Source organism: Schistocerca serialis, chromosome 9 (genome assembly GCF_023864345.2).
Source record: "Schistocerca serialis cubense isolate TAMUIC-IGC-003099 chromosome 9, iqSchSeri2.2, whole genome shotgun sequence".
In the NCBI taxonomy this organism is placed as follows: domain Eukaryota; kingdom Metazoa; phylum Arthropoda; class Insecta; order Orthoptera; family Acrididae; genus Schistocerca; species Schistocerca serialis.
Genome location: NC_064646.1, coordinates 426,525,395 through 426,546,371, shown reverse-complemented (window position 1 = coordinate 426,546,371; position 20,977 = coordinate 426,525,395). Strand labels below are relative to the sequence as shown.

The following is a 20,977-nucleotide window of genomic DNA, read 5'->3' as shown; positions in this document are numbered from 1 at the left end:
ATAAAAAATAAAACAGATATAAATGAGTGGTTTCCAGGGATGATAGCTGTTATGCAGTGCTATCATCTGAGATGTCGTTTGCTGAAATAGCATGAAGTGTTTAAAAGTTAATGACTGAGAGTTCATGGTGAAAATATTTAGTCGCTGTAAATTATTTACTCTTGTTGTTTTACGGATACTGAAATTTTTGTTGTGTCAATGGATGGACCTAACTTTTCTGGGATCACCGATTCAGATTTGCATCAGTATTAACTCGCCAATTATTATAGACTCTCAAAGAACTGTAAGGGGTCATCTTTCAATTTGACACCCCTCTATTTCCTGGAGCATTGTCATTGCTCTTAAATACTGACATGTCAAAATTCCCCATACTGAGATATACCCATGTACGGCCACACTGCTCAACTCTGCACCTGGCTAGCCTGTACTCGTTGCTGCAGCTTGCTCAGCCCAAGCACTTTGACTAAGGGGCCAAGCCGCACACGAGCCCCAGGTTCGCATAAGAAAATTCATCTTACCTCCTACCAGATCGCTCACCTAAATATGTGTAACGTTTCATGAGAAATAATGGGCTGCCATTCTTCCACAAACATTCATACACATCATTAAAACGCCTACTAGTATGTGATTGAAGACTTTTGATCAATTTTGTGTACTAAGCAAGAGGTACACAACAAATACCAAAGAGGCCACCACCGTATAAGCACAAACACTCGCCTACTGTCATATATTCATGTAGCAGCCTCCAGATGGAAGTCACGATCTCAAACTTCTAAAGCTCTGTATACAGGAAAGTATGGCCTTTCTTTCCCCCTGCGTTTGCCGCCGTCCCCAGTTCAGGACTGGCTGAAACCGCGTCACGTGACATTACTAGCCACTGTGTGCTCAAGCGTTACTTTTGGAAGCATAGGAAGTGTTGTGTGTCTCCGAAGTTTTAAGTAGAATAATGCCTCAGTGCTGTGCTTTTGGCTGTTCGTTTTGAGGCGAAAATGGAGGAAAACTATACAGAATTCCTTCCGAAGGGAGAGATGCAACGAGAAGGAGAATATTGGCCGCAATGGGAAAGGTTGCAGGAACTCGACTTAACCATTCAGTAAATTCATTCATTTCTGGCCTTTTTCCTTTGTCTTCTTTTTACAATTCTGTTACTTAGTTACCGATCCACTCGAACAGCAAAAAAAGTCAGAAAAGCTAATAGGGTGGTTTAATAGTAATGAAATTGCAAAACAGAAATCTTAGAGATTAAATTGTCAGCACATAAAACGAAAAATAGTGAGTAGTACCGTACAAGGTTATCATGACTGATAAAAAATTTGACCTGATTGGCTGTGCAGTATGATTTAAACTTACATTTACGATGCGCACGATAATAAATTGTACTTTGTTCCATACAATATAATGTCCAAAAAGTTACACTAGGCAAATATGGAACCTATGAACTTATAATCAGTAACCATTAACATTCCCAGAAGACTACTATCACTGTTACAATCTGGTCGCTTATATACCGGGTGATCAAAAAGTCAGTATAACTGAATAAATCACGGAATAATGTAGAGGTACAAATTGACACACATGCTTGAAATGACATGGGGTTTTATTAGAACTAAAAAAATACAAAAGTTCAAAAAATGTCGGACACATGGCGCTTCATCTGATCAGAATAGCAATAATTAGCATAACAAATCAAGACAAAGCAAAGATGATGTTCTTTACAGGAAATCCTCAATATGTCCACCATCATTGCTCAACAATAGCTGTAGTCGAGGAATAATGTTGTGAACAGCACTGTGAAGCATGTCCGGAGTTATGGTGACGCATTGGCGGATGTTGTCTTTCAGCATCCCTAGAGATGTCGGTCGATCACAATACACTTGCGACTTCAGATAACCCAAAAGCCAATAAATGCACGGACTGAGGTCTGGGGACCTGGGAGGCCAAGGATGATGAAAGTGGTGGCTAAGCACACGATCATCACCAAACGACGCGCGCAAGAGGTCTTTCACGCGTCTAGTAATATGGAGTGTTTCTTTTTTGGTTTTGATAAAACCCCATGTCATTCCAAGCATGTGTGTCAATTTTTACCTCTCTATCTACATTATTCCGTGGTTTATTAAGTTTTCAAATGTATACTGACTTTTTGATCACCCGGTACATTCTGTCAAGTGATTCAAATGGCTCTCGGCACTATGGGACTTAAAATCTATGGTCATCAGTCCCCTAGAACTTACAACTACTTAAACCAAACTAATCTAAGGACAGCACACAGCACCCAGTCATCACGAGGCAGAGAAAATCCCTGACGCGGCCGGGAATCGAACCCGGGAACCCGAGCGCGGGAAGCGAGAACGCTACCTCATGACCACGAGCTACGGACACATTCTATCAGTACGAATACAGTTATTACTGTTTCCGACAGTTTACTTTTGATCGTAGGTCTAGTTTCATTCGAACACATTTTAAAAATATTGTATCTCTTGTACTTTCGTAATTATTCTCCTAATGTCATAGAACAATTTGCAGACAAAATTTTATGGAATAGATATGACAAAAATATAAAGCATGAGTAATCATATAGGCACGTTTATCAATTCTATTTACTAAGCTACCGAGCATATGTATTTGAATCCAGCGCTTTATTTCGTATTTAGCTTAAATATGTTGAGACTTTTTTGTTGCTAAATGTCCGCCATGTTCCGTTTGAAGCCGCTGATCAGTTTCAGCAGTGCATTAGACGGTTGAGTGCACTTCTTTAATATACATGGCTAAATATGCTGCATACGTCAATGTATCACCAGCGGTGCAATGGGCCCATAATGGCAGTCACTGGCAAGTTGGCCATATGTTCCCTATACAGACTTCTTCGTGCTTCCACGCCACTTCCTCCAGCGCATCGTATGCGTCTGCCAATAGTGTGGACAGCCAAAAGGGAGCTCTGTCAACCGTGGACTACATCGCTTCCGAGTTGTACTGGCGGTCAAGAAAATCTGTCTGTCAACAGGCGCCAAATCATACCACGGACAGTCACAAACATGCGATTTGACAGTTTAGATAAGTGCCTCCAGACAGCTCTTTCCAGTATTGTAAATAGTACCTTACGACTTAACAGTAGCTGTTTATGGAGATCTAGGACCAGTAACAGAGCATGTGTATAATTACATTCAGTTACATACTGCCAAGAGACAGCAGAGTTATTTTGCTATCATTGTATTAGATATAAGACACCAAGTGCCACACATCAGATTGTTCCGAAGTAAAGTACCATTTTAGAACAGGCTATTAATAAATGTTATTTATTATTTCTTACTGTGTTGCCGCATTTTTGTTATAGTGCCACCCTATCAAAGAATTATTAGTTACTAAGTGTGCAATGGCTACCTTGAACGAAATATAGCAGTTTTCTGATACTGTTGATCTTTGGGCTGAGATGCAGATCAACAGGTAGATTCCGTATTCCTAAATTTCTAAAAGGGTTGGACACTGTCCACTTTATCAGCTGCGAATCTACGGTTATATGGAATGTTTCTCAAATACGCAAGTGGCTCGAGCAGTACAGTATTTGTCTAACAAGACACGGTACTTTATAGAGGACGAATACCGTACAACAGAAACGGAAATAACGTCCAGTGTACCACAAACAAACGTAATGGGACATCTAACGTTCCCAAAATACACTCCTGGAAATGGAAAAAAGAACACATTGACACCGGTGTGTCAGACCCACCATACTTGCTCCGGACACTGCGAGAGGGCTGTACAAGCAATGATCACACGCACGGCACAGCGGACACACCAGGAACCGCGGTGTTGGCGGTCGAATGGCGCTAGCTGCGCAGCATTTGTGCACCGCCGCCGTCAGTGTCAGCCAGTTTGCCGTGGCATACGGAGCTCCATCGCAGTCTTTAACACTGGTAGCATGCCGCGACAGCGTGGACGTGAACCGTATGTGCAGTTGACGGACTTTGAGCGAGGGCGTATAGTGGGCATGCGGGAGGCCGGGTGGACGTACCGCCGAATTGCTCAACACGTGGGGCGTGAGGTCTCCACAGTACATCGATGTCGTCGCCAGTGGTCGGCGGAAGGTGCACGTGCCCGTCGACCTGGGACCGGACCGCAGCGACGCACGGATGCACGCCAAGACCGTAGGATCCTACGCAGTGCCGTAGGGGACCGCACCGCCACTTCCCAGCAAATTAGGGACACTGTTGCTCCTGGGGTACAGGCGAGGACCATTCGCAACCGTCTCCATGAAGCTGGGCTACTGTCCCGCACACCGTTAGGCCGTCTTCCGCTCACGCCCCAACAACGTGCAGCCCGCCTCCAGTGGTGTCGCGACAGGCGTGAATGGAGGGACGAATGGAGACGTGTCGTCTTCAGCGATGAGAGTCGCTTCTGCCTTGGTGCCAATGATGGTCGTATGCATGTTTGGCGCCGTGCAGGTGAGCGCCACAATCAGGACTGCATACGACCGAGGCACACAGGGCCAACACCCGGCATCATGGTGTGGGGAGCGATCTCCTACACTGGCCGTACACCACTGGTGATCGTCGAGGGGACACTGAATAGTGCACGGTACATCCAAACCGTCATCGAACCCATCGTTCTACCATTCCTAGACCGGCAAGGCAACTTGCTGTTCCAACAGGACAATGCACGTCCGCATGTATCCCGTGCCACCCAACGTGCTCTAGAAGGTGTAAGTCAACTACCCTGACCAGCAAGATCTCCGGATCTGTCCCCCATTGAGCATGTTTGGGACTGGATGAAGCGTCGTCTCACGCGGTCTGCACGTCCAGCACGAACGCTGGTCCAACTGATGCGCCAGGTGGAAATGGCATGGCAAGCCGTTCCACAGGACTACATCCAGCATCTCTACGATCGTCTCCATGGGAGAATAGCAGCCTGCTTGCTGCGAAAGGTGGATATACACTGTACTAGTGCCGACATTGTGCATGCTTTGTTGCCTGTGTCTATGTGCCTGTGGTTCTGTCAGTGTGATCATGTGATGTATCTGACCCCAGGAATGTGTCAATAAAGTTTCCCCTTCCTGGGACAATGAATTCACGGTGTTCTTATTTCAGTTTCCAGGAGTGTACATAAACGACTTATCAGACATGATCAACCGCACTGCAACGTCGTTAGCTGACGATACTGTTGTGTACATGGAAGTATCATCATTAGACGATCGTAAGGAATTGCAGAAAGACATACACGAAATTTCCACGTGGTGTACTGCTTGGTAGCTCTCTTTAAATGTGGGTATTTGTAAGATAATGCCTGCAACAAAGACAAAGATGTATCTGATTAAAAGATTAGGGGTGAACATCTTGAGCAAGTCAAATCGAGTAAGAACACTCTAAGACGAAACAAGAAACTACGCACCACGAAGGAGTTATCTAAATTGGTAGATGTGGTGTACATATACAAGCAAACAAATGACTACAGTTTCAGAAAAAAATGGGTTTTTTATTCAAGTGAAAGAGCTTCACAAATCGAGCAAGTCAATAACACGTTGGCCCACCTCTGCCCCTTATGCAAGCAGTTATTTGGCTTGGCATTGATTGTTGGAGATTTTCCTGTGGCATATCGTGCCAGATTCTGTCCAGCTGGCGCGTTAAATCGTCAAAGGGATCCGGTACCTTGCTAGCCAAGGTAGTGTTTGGCAAGCACGAAGACAGGCAGTGGAAATTCTCGCCGTGTCCGGTCGGCCTTTATCTTGCTGAAATGCAAGCCCAGGACGGCTTGCCATGAAGGGCAACAAAGTGGGGCGTTGAAATACCGTCGACGTGCCGCTGTGCTGTAACGGTGCAGTGGATGACAACCAAAGGGGCCCTGTTATGAAATGAAATGCCATCCCAGACCATCCATCACTCCTGGCTGGCGGGCGACCCTCACGTTTGTGTCCCACTGGTGTCCGAGGCATCTCCAGATACATCTTTGGTCGTTAGGGCTCAGTTCGTAGTGGAACTCATTACTGAAGATAATTCTACACCAGTTAATGAGATTCCAGGCCAAATGTGTCGGATACCGTTGCTAATGGGTTTGTTGGTGTACAGAGGTCAGTGGTAGTCGATGCAAATGGCGCTGTGAGCTCAACCCCCTTCTGTGAGCCCCCTATTAATAGTCCTTATCAATAAGGCACCAGTTGGACGTCGGATCGTTGATAATGACGAATCCGAGGCTCTGAGTGCCTCTCTGACGATTGCTCGGATCTCTCGTTTCCTTGTTGACGCTGTGTTCTGCCATAGTTCACCCATTCCTGCCAAGTGACATCGCTCCTATTCAAATATCGGCCGATTCGCCGATTACTCCAACTAGCTTCTGTGAGCCCGACTACACATCCTCTCTCAAATGCTGACACAGCGTTCATTGTTCAGGCGCCTGTCTACGAGGCATAGTTACTGTCCAACTGAATACACGGAATGAGATTCGCAGAGAATGTATGCCTTGGTATCGACATGTTCCCTGTTTACTTTCCTTCCAGCTGTGTGGTAGAATTGCACTGCAACGTCATATATTCAACCATCGGCCGCTGAAGTTTACAATTTTGCCTTTTCCATCGCTTACTGTATGAATATCAATTTGTGACTAATTTGTACAACTCCATAGTGCATCTTTATTTTTCTGAAAGTGTATTTAAGTGTATCTAGGAGAAAAACAAAGAAACTGTATTAAATGGAACGGTCATGGAAAATCAATATTACAGCAGGTAAATAAGAATATTTTTGGATGGGTTCAAGTCGCATACAAGACTATAGTTTCGTTTCCATGAAACGGGGAGGGGGGGAAGAAAGTACACCAGTCCCAGACTGATTCCACCCGGCGGATTAACGATAGTAGTGTGCTGGCCAAGGTGGATGCATTTATTAGGTGGTTTCCCATATCCTGCTAGATGAATACCGGCTGATACCAAAGACCCGCCTAAGTTGCAACATTTACAACTTTTAGAAAACTTTCGCTCACTTTCACATGAACAACACTACACGCAGATAGTTGGGGTGCACACATTCCTTCCCGGCTTCTCGGGTGGGAGTGGTAGTGGGATGGAGACAGGAAAGACATCCAGCCACGCCCTAAAACTTATTCTTCTTCTTCTGTAGTGGTCAATCCAAGGATTGGTTTGCAACAGCTACAATGGCAGCTTGTCTCCTTTCTGTGCGTCTTTCAGCTTTTCTCTTCATTTCTTTATAGGTGTTACATCCCACATCTTTCACGATTTGATCCATGTACCTCAGTCGTGGTCTTCCTCTTGGTCTTTTTCCCTCGACATATCCCTCTATGATTGTGTTCAGGAGTCCTTTATGTCTTAATAGATGGCCTGTAAATTGCACTCTTCTTTTAACAATGAAACTCCAGAAGCTTCTCTTCTCACCTGCTCTTTCCAGAACCACTTCGTTTGTGACCTTGTCGATCCATTTTATTTTGAGCATGCGTCTATAGCACCACATTTCAAAAGAATTTAGCTTCTGGTCTTTCTCTGTCCCGAGAGTCCATGTTTCACACTCATAGCATGCCACACTCCACACATATGATTTCAAAAATCTTTTCCTGATTTCGAGGCTGATGCTCTTACATGTTAATATGTTTTTCTTCTTGTTAAAAGCAGCCTTTGCTTGAGCTATTCTACTTCTCACTTCTGCCTTGCTCCTTCCATCCCTGGTAATATTACTGCCCAGATAAGTAAATTTATCAACTTGTTCAAGCAGTTCATTGCCTACATGAACTTGGACTTTCACTTGATCTTCTTTGTCGCATGCCATTACTTTTGTTTTTGCTTTATTAATTCTCATATTATATTCTTCACCCATAACTTTATCCATTCTATTCAGTAGGACTACAGAATCTTCTTCACTTTCAGCCAGGACAGCTATATCATCGTCATATCTTATCCTATCTATTCGTTGGCCATGGATTACTACACCTGTCTGTGAATTTTCCCTTACTTTTTTCAGCGCCTCTTCAATGTATACGTTAAAGATAACAGGGGATAGTGCGCAACCTTGTCGGACACCTTTCCGTATCTGCACCTCTTCTTGTTTTGTCCGTCCACGGATAGCTGCTGTCTCGTTTTTGTACAGGTTCCATATCATTTTTCTATCTTTATGGTCTATTCCTACTTTTTTGAGTACCTCAAACATCTTATCCCATTTAACATTATCAAAGGCTTTCTCTACATCTACGAAAGCTATGTATGTTTTCAGGTTCTTATCTAGTCGTTTCTCTATTATTAGTTTTAGAGTAAATATTGCTTCTCTGGTTCCTCTATCTTTCCGGAATCCAAACTGGTCTTCGGAGAGTGTAGCTTTGACTTTTTGTTCTATGCGTTTTAGGATAATTGAGGTTAATATTTTAGAGGCGTGAGTAACTAGGCTGAGCGTCCTATAATTTTCACATCTTGTAGCATTTGCCTTCTTTGGAATGGGGATCATAATGTTTTTCTCAAAGTCTGTAGGAATTTTACCCTGATCGTACATGTTGAAAACAAGATTATGCAACTCCTGATTCAGTTTTGCTCCTCCAGATTTCAGAAGTTCGGCTGGGATATTGTCTATACTAGGCGATTTGTTGTTTTTCAATTTTTTCAGAGCTAGTTCAAACTCTTCCTTTAATATAGGTTCACCTATGTTGTGTGCATCTACTTCTGTTTCTTCTTCCATGATGTTTTCAGACAGGTCTGGTCCGCTGTACAGTTTTCCTATATATTGTTTCCATCTTCTTGCAACTTCATCATCGTCATCCAACATATTGCCATTTTCATCCATCACAGCCCTACACTTGTTTCTTCTGTCTCCAAAGCAATGTCTCACACATTTATAGGCCTTGTCGATATTTCCCTTGCTCATGTTATCCTTAACTGAAATACAGTCCTAAAACTAACCCTGCCATATACATTCCCAACAATGCTAACCGTGTGTCAAAGCAGGACAATGGCACAAGAAAAAGAAGACAGTGCGACAATTATGCTGCAATCATCGTATATTTTGCATAGGGATCACAAGAACATGATAAAAGAGACAGCGGCACGAACGGAGGCAGACAGACAGTCACTCTGCTCTTGCCTGATGCTTAGGCGAACAGTGCTACGTTTACGTTTTTGAAGTAATGGCTGAACCCGGCCACTCTCTACTGTGGCTCAGCCTGCTTAAATGGAACAGAAAGGAAAGAGAAATCACTCATTTCTAACTTGTATGGGAATTGGATATACGTCCTAATCTCCTTCTCTCCCCTGTCTCTGTCCATCTCCTTTTTCCCCTTTCTTTGTCCATCCTCCTTTCCTCTCTCTGCCTGTCACTTCCTCCCCCTCTCTCTGTCCATCTTCTCCTCCCCCCACTTTCTCTCTCTCTCTCTCTCTCTCTCTCTCTTTCCATTTTCTGCGTCCATTTCCTCCCACGCCTCTGTTTATCTCCTCTCCCCCCCCCTCTCCTTGACCTTGTACTTCGCTTACTGTTATTGCAAAATCAAATTCAGTTGTGGTATTCTACTTATAAAACAGAAAGCCATAAATACAGCTTTCCTGTTTGTTAACAAACTTTCACTATTGTATGGACTATATTCTGTACTTATTAAAAAGTGCAGTATATAGTCTGTATGTGTCTGAATATGTGTGTGTCTAAACTTATTACAGTAATATGTAAAAGTTTGAAGTAAACCGGAAAGGTACATTTTGAGATTTTTGATAACAATGTTTTCCCTTTGTGTATATACACTACTGGCCGTTAAAATTGCTACTCCACGAAGATGACGTGCTACGGACGCGAAATTTAACCCACATGAAGAAGATGTTGTGATATGCAAATGATTAGCGTTTCAGAGCATTCACACAAGGTTGGCGCAGGTGGCGACACCTACAACGTGCTGACATGAGGAAAGTTTTCAACCGATTTCTCATACACAAGCGGCAGTTGACCGGCGTTGCCTGGTGAAACGTTGTTGTGATGCCTCGTGTAAGGAGGAGAAATGCGTACCATCACGTTTCCGACGTTGATTAAGGTCGGATTGTAACCTATCGCGATAGCGGTTTATAGCATCGCGACATTGCTGATCGCGTTGGCCGAGATCCAGTAACTGTTAGCAGAATATGGAATCGGTGGGTTCAGGAGGGTAATACGGAACGCAGTGCTGTATCCCAACGGCCTCGTATCACTAGCAGTCGAGATGACACGTATCTTATCCGCTTGGCTGTAACGGATCGTGCAGCCACGTCTCGATTCCTGGGTCAACAGATGGGGACGTTTGCAAGACAACAACCATACGCACGAACAGTCGACGACGTAGCAGCAGCATGGACTATCAGCTCGGAGACCATGGTTGCGGTTACCCTTGACGCTGTATCACTGACAAGAGCGCCTGCGATGGTGTACTCAACGACGAACCTGGGTGCATGAATGGCAAAACGTCGTTTCTTCGGATGAATCCAGGTTCTGTTTACAGCATCATGATGGTCGCATCCGTGTTTGGCGACGTCGTGGTTAATGCACATTGGAAACGTTTATTTGTCATCGCCATACTGGTGTATCACTCGGCGTGATGGTATGGGGTGCCATTGGTTACACGTCTCGGTCACCTCTTGTTCGCATTGACGGCACTTTGTACAGTGGACGCTACATTTCAGATGTGTTACGACTCGTGGCTCTGCCCTTCATTCGATCCCTGCGAAACCCTACATTTCAGCAAGACAATGCACGACTGCATGTTGCAGGTCCGGTACGGGCCTTTATGGATACAGAAAATGTTCGACTGCTGCCCTGGTCAGCACATTCTCCAGTACTCTCACCAATTGAAAACGTCTGGTCAATGGTGGCCGAGCAACTGGCTCGTCACAATACGCCAGTCACTACTCTTGATGAACTGTGGTATTGTGTTGAAGCTGCATGGGCAGCTGTACCTGTACACGCCATCCAAGCTCTGTTTCACTCAATGCCTAGGTGTATCAACTCCGTTATTACAGCCAGAGGTGGTTGTTCTGGGTACTGATTTCTCAGGATCTATGCACCCAAGTTGCGTGAAAATGTAATCACATGTCAGTTCTAGTGTAATATACTTGTCCAATGAATACCCGTTTACCATCTGTATTTCTTTTTGGTATATATATATATATATATATATATATATATATATATATATATATATATAAGGAAGGTACGTAAAAACATGTGGGCATTTCGGCATTGGATCTAACTTTGTCAAAAATTCAAAGCAATCGCTGAAGAACTTTCAAATATTAGTGATTTTGTACAAACGAACATTTATGTTATTATTAATACAGAAGTTGCCGACATGTCATATGATTTATTAGTGATTTTTAAGTATGATTATGGGGAGAGAAGCGTTATTAAACCATTTTAGAAGCATACTGTGTGTAGCACATTTATTTCACTAATATATGATTATGGATTTAAAACAACCATATTTGGAAAGTCTGAGCCATGAGGATGCTACATGTTATTATTGCGAAAAGAGTAGTACTCTGTCGAAGGAACGGCGAAGCCATTAGGCCTGAGATGGACAATCTTTCTCCCCTGTAGTTCTATTTCGGGAACGTCTTTTGTACTACAGCAAACGCACAGAATGCTTGCCCAAGTGACAACATCGAGACTTGGTTAGCCTGTGAGCATCGTTTTCCTTTTTGTGAACGCGTTTAACGTGGAACCAAGTACACTGAGGTGAAAAAAGTCATGGGATACCTCCTACTATAGTGTCAGGTTTTCTTTCTCCCGGCGTAGTGCAGCAGCTCGGCGTGGCATGGACTCGAAAAGTAGTTTCAAGCCCCCTGCAGAAATACTGAGCCATGCAGCCTCTACAGCCGTCGTAACTGCGAAAGCGTTGCCAGTGCAGGAAGTTTGTGCACGAACTGACCTTTAGATTAGGCCCCATAGATGTCCGATCGGACTCATGGTGTGCGATCTGGGTGACCAAATCATTAGCTCGAATTGTCCAGAATGTTCCCCAAACCAGTCGCGGACACTTTTGGCCCGGTAACATGGGGCACTGTCATCCATAAAAATTACATCGCTGTTTGGGAACGTGAAGTCCATGAATGACTGCAAATAGCCTCCAACCAGCCGAACAGTCAACGATCACTCGATTACATGTAAACACAGCCCACACCATTATGGAGCCATTACCAGTCTTCACAGTGCCTTGTTGATAACTTGCGTCCGTGGCTTCGTGGGGTCTGCTCCACACTCGAGCCCTACCATCAGCTCCTACCAACTGAAATCAGGACTCATTTGACCAGGCCACGGTTTTCCGGTCGTCTAGGGTCCAACCGATATGGTCACGAACCCAGGAGAGGCGCTGGAGGCGATGTCGCGCTGTTAGCCCATTAACACCAGAGTTTGCCGCACTGTCCTAACAGATGTCTTACGTCCCACATTGATTTCTGCAATTAATTCACTCAGTGTTGCTTGCCTGTTAGCATTTACAAATCTACGCCAATGCCGCTGCTCTTGGTCGTTAAGTGAAGGCCGTTGGCCAATGCGTTGTCCGTGCTGAGAGGTAATGCCCTAAATTTGGTATTTTCGGCACGCTCTTGACACTGTCGATATCGGAATATTGAATTCCCTAACGATTTCCGAAGTGGAATGCCCCATGTGTCTCACTGCTACTACCATTCCGAGTTCAATGTCTCTTAATTCCCGCCGTGCGACCAGAATCACGTAGGATACCTTCTCACGGACTCACCTGAGTAGTAATGACAGCTTTGCCTATGCACTGTCCTTCCATACCTTGTGTACGCGATACTTCGCCATCTGTATATGTGCATATCGCTATCACATCACTTTTTCTCTCGCCAATGTATGCTGCACACGTCTGCCCCAGGTAGCTGAGTGGTCAGAGCGACAGAATGTCAGTCCTAAGGGCCCGGGTTCGATTCCCGGCTGGGTCGGAGGTTCTTCTCCGCTCAGGGACTGGGTGTTACGTTGTGCTAATCATCATCATCATTGCGTCCCAAGTCGCCGAAGTGTCGTCAAATAGAAAGACTTGCAGCCGGCGAAGGGTCTACCCGACGGGAGGGCCTAGTCACACGACAGGTACATTTATACTACTGACAGACTTAACTCTTGGAAGTAACCAGCTACCAGCGGTTAAATGATGTCATGTAGTGCTGCGTTCTCCAAGATTTTAAATATTGTTTGCTACCATTGGTACGACATACAGAAGAATTCAATAATTAGCACTTCTGCATTACTGAGTCCTCATGAAAATTGTAGCTATGGATGCCAGACGGTTCCAGGGTAAACATGGTGTTGCAACAATTATACCGCATTGCTTCAACCATTCTTCTCAAAGGCAGACATATAGGATCTTTCATCTATCTAATTAATAAGGCACGTGAAGGATCTGCCAAGTATTTTTGCACCCATTTCTGAACTGCTCTGCTTCTGTCAAGGCAAGCTACAGATCATTTATTTCATTATTCATGTAAAAGAAAACCAGACTTGCGTTAAAGCCGGCCGCTGTGGCCGAGCGGTTATAGGCGCTTCAGTCTGGAACCGTGCGACCGCTACGGTCGCAGGTTCGAATGTTGCTGTGTGTGTTGTCCTTTAGTTACTTAGGTTTAAGTAGTTCTAAATTCTAGGGGACTGATGACATCAGACGTTAAGTCCCATAGTGTTCAGAGCCATTTCAGCCATTTGAACTTGGGTTAACAAAAGTTGTTATGAAGAGTACACTGACGAAAATAAAACCGCCTGGTCAAGAAAGAGTTGTGCGACTTAAACGGAGGTTTTTAGACCTGTTTCTACATCTTAAAGATGATGTTTATTCAAATTTCGCACCAGTCACCTAAGTGTGGCGCTACTAGGATGCAAATCAGGTTTGCTTTAATTATACGTTACAACGGCCATGTGCGTTAGATTCCTTTGAGATCGGACGTGGGCAGTTGATATTAATCAACTATGCTTTTAATGTGACAAAGACGCCATTATTACCACCTCACTGAGTTTGAACAAAGTCACGTAATACGTTCCTTGTGTGATATTGCAGAAAGCCTTGGCAAGAATGAAGCGACTGTACATGATTGGAGTGACCGGTGGTCACGAGAATGCTCGGTCTCGAGAAGACCAGGCTCCGACAACCACGTGTCACTACTGAGAGGGAAGACCATTACGTCCGGGGTATGGATGTGGCACATCGTACTGGTGCTTCAGCAGCAATTTGAGCAGCATTTGGCGCCACAGTGACTCAAAAAACTGTGAAAAAACCGTTACTTCACTTCTGTAGCTTGAATTCCACTGACACCAAACCACTACCATTTGCGACCAGTGGTGTCAATCTAGAGCTCACTGGCGGGCAGGGTGAAGATCTGTTGCGTTTTCTGGTGAAAGATGGTTCTGCCTCGGTGCCAGTGATGTCTACGTGTTGATTAGAAGTAGGCCAGTTGGGGGAAAGACACAGTGGATCTATACCTGGTGTCATGCTTTGGGGTGCGATTACGCACGACAGAAGGAGTACTCTCGCAGTTATTCCACGTACCGTGACTGCAAATTTGTACGATCTAGTGATTCTACCTGTTGATCTTCCATTCATGAACAGCATTCCCAGGGAAGTCTTCCAGCAGGATAACGCTCGACCACATAGCGCTGTTTTAACCCAACATGTTCTACAGAGTGTCGATATGTTGCGTTGGCCTGCTCGATCGCTCGATGTGTCTCCAATCGAGCACTTATGGGGCTTCATCGGATGACAACTCCAGCGTCATCCATAACTAACATTAGCCGTCAGTGTATCGACCGACCAAGTGCAACAGGCATGTGACTCCACCCCACAAACTGACATACGGCTCCTGTAGAACACAAAGCATGCACGTTTGCATGCTTTCATTCAACATTCTGGCGGTTACACTAGTTATTAATGTAGCAGCATTTCACATTTGCAATGGCTTATCTCAGCTTACATTAATCAGTGATCTTGGAAAGTTAATCACTTAAATTTGTTTCCTAGACTTAATGTATTTTCATAATTCTATATTAATTATTGTTTGCTGTTGTGATTTTTTTCTATCACTATATTTTTGGTTCAATAAATTGACAGTTAATTCCCTATAAGTGTTATCATCTTATGTCAGGTGCCTATCACTACTTCATTTAAATTTTATCTTAAAAATTATAATTAGTGTGTGGAAAAGTAACTACAGTTAACTGAATATTTGAGATGTTTATTAAAGTAAGGAAGTGGAGACACACAACTATAGCGGATCGCATTGTAACACACGTTGCCGAGCGGTTCTAGGCGCTACAGTCTGGAACCGCGCGTCCGCTACGGTCTCACGTTCGAATCCTGCCTCGGGCATGGACGTGTGTGATGTCCTTAGGTTAGTTAGGTTTAAGTAGTTCTAAGTTCTATGGGACTGATGACCTCAGAAGTTAAGTCCCATAATGCTCAGAGCCATTTGAACCATTTTTAACACACCATGCTTAAATTTTGCTTCAAATAATTTGCCAGAAGTCTCAAGAATAAAGTAACTTCAGTCTAATAACAATTACTACAATTTTTCCTTGAAATGTTCATAAAGCAATGTTTGGGAAGACAGTCATTTAAGATATTGTTAATTTCGTTCTGGTACAAAAAGCATTAAATAAATTTATTAAACTGTAAATTCATTAGCTGTTCTAAGTTTAATAAACAGACTTGCTTTCAAAATTTGTCCTTTCAGGACGTGGCGACCGTTGTTAGCGAGTAGAATTATTTGTTTCCTGGAATAAATTTCTCAAGGTGATTTAGTACTGGTTCCTGTCTCAGTGATAATTGCTTACACTTTGCTATAGCGAAAACCTTTCTTGTCAGAACGATAAATAAAGGTGAGAGTGAAGTGCATAATTTGTTTCTGGGTACAGCTACACTCTAGTTTGTCCACTAATCGCTCCAGCAGCAGTATGATCTCCTCCCGAACAGGCCATGAAGGCCTATCGGCACCGAACGACCGCCGTGTCATCCTCAGCACACAGGCGTCACTGGATGTGGAGACGGAGCGGCATGTGATCAGCACACCACTCTCCCGGCCGTGTGTCAGTTTCCGAGACCGGAGCCGCTACTTCTCAATCAAGTAGCTCCTCAGTTTGCCTCACAAGGGCTGAGTGCACCCTGCTTGCCAACAGCGCTCGGCAGACCGGATGGTCACCCATCCAAGTGCTAGCCCAGCCCGACAGCGCTTAACGTCGGTGATCTGACGGGAACCGGTGTTACCACAGCGGCAAGACCGTTGGCTACCAGTCTAATCGGCCAAATGATAATTCCGTTTATTCTAAAATAGAGTTCAAATAGTATTACTGTTTTCCTCAACGAGTCCGAGATCAGATGTGGTTGTAGAAAGGTCAAGCACCTTAGTTGTCATGGTCAGTCACTCGCAATAAATAATAAAAGATGATTGGAGAACAATATGTTTACGAGTAGAAAAGAACGTACAGATCCGTTACAAATGCGCAAATGGAAAAGAAAGAAAATCGGTAGTATTGGTGCGATGTACCCTTCGCCTTGCGGTATAGATAACATGTAAATGTTAATACTGATCTCTCTCACGGCACTGATGACACTGTGCCACACACACTCCGTTTGGTGGAATATTGTCTTAGATTAGAGTATGCACCTGTGACCTAGTTTTCGCAGTGCTACTTATCGAGGACGAATTACGTGGTACACAGTTTAACACTTGCGATAAAGTTTTCCGTTCCTACATATTTTTTCCTGGAAGTGCGCGGAAAATTACCATGCCTAACTGTACCTCGTGCCTAGGCTGTCTGTTGTGGCTTCAGGTGCAGTTCCAAGCAAATACTGTTACCTGTGCAAACATTAGGACTGCTAGACGAGAATTTAGAAAAATAAAAGAACACGTAAAAGCAGCATGCTGCTTCACCGTGATAAATCCGACTAGCGACTGGTGCTGCCTTAGTGAACGTTTGTGATGTTGAAATATCTCTCTAATTCCAAGCTCTCCTCTTTCTGTCGAAAACCCTACAGTAGGTGTTCACACATGATAGGTACTCAACCTTCCTGCATCCAGCATTAAATGGTTACTGTATTCCTGTAGTCACTGTAAACTAACAAGGTGAAGGTTTCGGGCACGGCCTACTGATTCGGCTCATATCTGGCAGGTCGCGTCTCACAACCTAAAATGAAAGACTAAAATTTTTTGAGCAAACCACCCCTAAAGTTGAAGACGAATTACGAGGTACACAGTTTAACACTTGCGATAAAGTTTTCCGTTCCTACATAGATAATTGCAAATTAAGCATTTATCATCAACATATATGCGATTTCCTAGAAATAGAGACAAGTAACTATTATGACTGTCGCTTAACGTATGCGCTGTTCAAGGAAAGCGCCTCTGGGGCAGCGACCGAAGTATCTCGCTGTGGAGTAGAGAACCTGTGTTTGCTTCTCATATGTGATCAGCAGGTTTTTTTTATTCGTATTTTTCCGCACCGAAATTGGTAGTCGTGGAAGGCTTAATAAAGGACGTAAAGCAATGAGGAATGAAAGTCAACAAAGTAGGCAAACAAATTTCTCAAACGACTTGGATTAATAAATTGTTGGCCACGTTGTATGAAAACAGTTACGAATAAGACTGCTGCGAAGAAAAGCACTGTGTTACAATGGCGGTTATCACTGAAACATCTGGTATTCGCCCATAGCGGTTTTTCCGATGCCAGTTTCGCCTGACTGTTAAAACCGCTCAAAATTACCGGTTTCTAAAATAACGGATTTTCGGATTTTTATTCCTGTTGTTTTCTTTAATAAACGTAGACATCGAACAAAGACTCTCTCAGTTTCAAGTTACATAGAATCAAAGTAGTAAATTAAATATAAAAAGAAAGGGAAACGTAGTCCATTCACCGTTCGCTGCTTTTCTCGAAAATTTATAAGTGCTTGGATATACAAAAAATCACCAGTATTCTCTTATTGTTCTAATTTTTGAAACTCTTCTCAAAAATGATGTTTCAGTCGGGGATCATACCACTATTTGGGCATTGCGAATAGTCGCTGCTAAAAGGTAAAAACTGAGGTCGATAAACTTTGTTTTTCGTGTTAATCTGTCCTTTTTGAAGGGCTGAAAGCAGATAAAGTCATTATCGATACACAGTCGGCAGATCAGCTATTCGTACTTCATACACTCCTGGAAATGGAAAAAAGAACACATTGACACCGGTGTGTCAGACCCACCATACTTGCTCCGGCTACTGCGAGAGGGCTGTACAAGCAATGATCACACGCACGGCACAGCGGACACACCAGGAACCGCGGTGTTGGCCGTCGAATGGCGCTAGCTGCGCAGCATTTGTGCACCGCCGCCGTCAGTGTCAGCCAGTTTGCCGTGGCATACGGAGCTCCATCGCAGTCTTTAACACTGGTAGCATGCCGCGACAGCGTGGACGTGAACCGTATGTGCAGTTGACGGACTTTGAGCGAGGGCGTATAGTGGGCATGCGGGAGGCCGGGTGGACGTACCGCCGAATTGCTCAACACGTGGGGCGTGAGGTCTCCACAGTACATCGATGTTGTCGCCAGTGGTCGGCGGAAGGTGCACGTGCCCGTCGACCTGGGACCGGACCGCAGCGACGCACGGATGCACGCCAAGACCGTAGGATCCTACGCAGTGCCGTAGGGGACCGCACCGCCACTTCCCAGCAAATTAGGGACACTGTTGCTCCTGGGGTATCGGCGAGGACCATTCGCAACCGTCTCCATGAAGCTGGGCTACGGTCCTGCACACCGTTAGGCCGTCTTCCGCTCACGCCCCAACATCGTGCAGCCCGCCTCCAGTCGCGACAGGCGTGAATGGAGGGACGAATGGAGACGTGTCGTCTTCAGCGATGAGAGTCGCTTCTGCCTTGGTGCCAAAGATGGTCGTATGCGTGTTTGGCGCCGTGCAGGTGAGCGCCACAATCAGGACTGCATACGACCGAGGCACACAGGGCCAACACCCGGCATCATGGTGTGGGGAGCGATCTCCTACACTGGCCGTACACCACTGGTGATCGTCGAGGGGACACTGAATAGTGCACGGTACATCCAAACCGTCATCGAACCCATCGTTCTACCATTCCTAGACCGGCAAGGGAACTTGCTGTTCCAACAGGACAATGCACGTCCGCATGTATCCCGTGCCACCCAACGTGCTCTAGAAGGTGTAAGTCAACTACCCTGGCCAGCAAGATCTCCGGATCTGTCCCCCATTAAGCATGTTTGGGACTGGATGAAGCGTCGTCTCACGCGGTCTGCACGTCCAGCACGAACGCTGGTCCAACTGAGGCGCCAGGTGGAAATGGCATGATAAGCCGTTCCACAGGACTACATCCGGCATCTCTACGATCGTCTCCATGGGAGAATAGCAGCCTGCATTGCTGCGAAAGGTGGATATACACTGTACTAGTGCCGACATTGTGCATGCTCTGTTGCCTGTGTCTATGTGCCTGTGGTTCTGTCAGTGTGATCATGTGATGTATCTGACCCCAGGAATGTGTCAATAAAGTTTCCCCTTCCTGGGACAATGAATTCACGGTGTTCTTATTTCAATTTCCAGGAGTGTATTTTCATTGTATACTGTGAGTAGCCCGTTGCTAAGTTTTTAATTTTTTCTGTTATCATAATTTCCTTCCTCTTTTATAATTTTATAGAAACGGCAGACAGCATTGTGCTTCATTGTTTCGTCACTTCGTAATAATCTTTCCAGGCTAGGGTTGGTGCCAATCTGCAATGCAACGGATGTCCGGCGAGACAGTGAGAAACCACCATTTAAATCAGGTGAGGAAAGACTTGCAAAGTGCACTACAAGCGTGCCTTAAGCCACGGCACGTGGAGCGACAGGGACGTTATTGTCTCAACAGTGCTACACCAGGGGCCATTCTGGAAGAAGGAAGGTTGGTTGGTTGAATGGAATATCGCTTAACAAAAGGAGAGTTGGGGTCCTCCACCGACAAATTGGTAAAATTTAGTGTAGCTTAAAGTAGTTTTTGATAATTATTTTGGAGTTCAGGGTAAAAAAAACTTATTTTAACATGGAAGATTTTATAAATTACATAAACCATCAAAAAGATCAACTTACAACAAATAAGTTTTCATTAATTTTCTGGATACAGAAGATGACATGAATGTAAAAACTTGAGCTTGACATGAATATAAAAAAAATTCTGTAACAAAATTCACTAAATATTTCCGTCTTGTTCTCAATTGCCATGCTCATTTGTCTCTGTTTCTTTTTACTGAATATGTCAATGATATTTGCAGTGTCTATAAATCTCTCTTTATGGATATTTGAAAGAGCATATTTAGCTTTCTTGATTATTGTAACTGGTACATTAATATACATCCAATGTATATTAATAAATAATAAGGCGTCCATTTTAAGTTAAATGATATTTATTGGTTTAGACAGTAAGCTATTTGCCGCTCTTCTTTTGTTAAAATGTGTTTGAAATACAGTGCAATCTGTATTGCTACATAATTATAAAAGAAATGATTGAATCTGTTGAAGTAATGTATTCACTGATTTCGAAAGTCATTTTATCCAGTGTAAAATGATACTCCATGGGGTGCGGGGGGGGGGGGGGGTCTATAGCCCCCATAGCCCCCCCTTGCCACCGCCCCTGTGCTGCACCAATTCTTATACCACGTGTGTGTTGCTCCTTTTTTTGTCATTGTTATTAAAATCGCACTGATCGCTTTTCCCATGTTCAGTAATAATGTAATATTTCAAACCAATGCAAAATTTAGGAGTCAAAATTACTTCATTTTTAAAAAGGTTTTATTTACAAAACGAAAAATTTCAGCACTGCTGCTATCGATAATTGATATTGCGTTTTTTTTTTACTCGGTTGTCAGTAAAAAATAAAGAAAACACGTTTTGTAACCAGGACCAAACAAATCCGAAAAATAGCAGTTATGCAGATCTAAAATACAGGTATCGCTTTTAATCGATCGGTTTTTCCCATTCCTATGATGGATGTGCGTTATCGCATATGGGAGAAAAATAAACCCC

At 44.1% G+C, this 20,977-nt stretch overlaps 1 protein-coding gene and 1 pseudogene across 1 annotated transcript in view; both read right to left on the bottom strand.

Annotated features, from left to right (window-relative positions):
• Positions 1–20,977, bottom strand: part of LOC126419759 (uncharacterized) — a 316,376-nt gene that overhangs the window by 215,373 nt on the left and 80,026 nt on the right. The window lies entirely within an intron of this gene.
• On the bottom strand, positions 16,092–16,209 carry LOC126419954 (5S ribosomal RNA; annotated as a pseudogene).